The sequence below is a fragment of the Sturnira hondurensis genome, unplaced genomic scaffold, assembly GCF_014824575.4.
Source record: "Sturnira hondurensis isolate 20B ecotype Veracruz unplaced genomic scaffold, ASM1482457v3 Scaffold0004257, whole genome shotgun sequence".
Taxonomy (NCBI): Eukaryota; Metazoa; Chordata; class Mammalia; order Chiroptera; family Phyllostomidae; genus Sturnira; species Sturnira hondurensis.
The window spans coordinates 1372143-1373490 of NW_028076888.1; positions in this window are offsets into that span (position 1 = coordinate 1372143).

The window sequence follows — 1348 nt, forward strand, 5'->3', positions numbered from 1 at the left end:
AAATTTTGTGGTAGCCACATTGAAAAGGATCAGAAGAAACAGGTGATATTTATTTTAATACTACAGTAAACTCATAGGTCAAAACATTATTTGGACATGTGATCAAGATGATAAACAGTTAATGAGGTATTTCATATTCTGTTTTATTGTGCTAGGACTTTGAAATTCGGTAGAAGTACACTCCCAGCACTGGCCATCTCAAGTGGCACTGGCCCCATTTCCAGGGTTCAGGAGCCACATGTGGCTGGTGACGACGGTAAAGATGTAAGTTGCCTCATACTACCCTAACCCAACTGTACGCACAGGCCACTAGGGTCCATTTTCCATTGGGCAGTAGCATCATTTCCACAATCAGTGGTTTTTTGTTTTTTTTTTTACAAACACTGGGCCAGAAAATTAATCTTCCAACTGGAGGTGGAGCTTTCTGTAGCCAAGTTGAATAGCATTCCATTTCTGGGAGGGGCCTTAAAAGTGGCCTAATCTAACTTGATACATGGACTTCTACTGAATGCCAAAAGAAGCCACATAGCCTGCCGTAGGTCCCCGTGGATGGCAGGCTGGCAGTTGGAACCCACATTTCCACAGTTGTGTACATGAAGTGCTTATAACACAGGGCCAGCCACCTAGAAAGTGCCTGAGAAATCTCCACCTTCTTTCCCCCCTCCTTTTCTGGTTTTGCACCAAACTGGTCTGTCCCCAGAGAAGCTCATGGATTAAAGAGAGATGCAGAGCACATTTTGGAGGAGGAAGTGTTACTTCCAGTTTGCCTGGTAGGTGCACCTCCCCAGGTAACACTTGTTACATAAGCCACAGCATGACACACCTAACCGATGACCGTCTGCAGCACACCCACGTCAGCTCCGAGAGCCACCCCAGCTTTCCCTGGGAGAACAGTGGTGTGGAATTGAGGCACGGAGTTGCAAAACTCACTTCTGTCATCTGACGGGTAGAGCCAGCTCTCGGGTGTTATCCCCAATGCGCTGTTCCACTGCGGCACCGCCTCAAGAACAACCAGTTTTCGGAGCACCACACCTAGGACCACGTGATGCAATCTGATATTAGCGTCTCGTTGCATCAGTGTTCCTGACGCATGTGTTTTTACACTGGCAGAAAGGTTTATAATGGGGAAGGAGGGGAAAAAAAAGGAAAAGACTTGCTGGATGAAATCTAAAGGCCTGGTCGGTACTGTTCCTAATTGGCCACACAGAGTGTTTGAAGGGTAAACACCCACCCAAGCACTGTGGCCTGGCAAGTATCGGCATGCCGTCTCCTGAAGGGGCCTGGATGGCACATTTGTATGGGCAAAATTCTTTTCTGGTTGGTTCCATTTGTATTTTATATCAAAGCG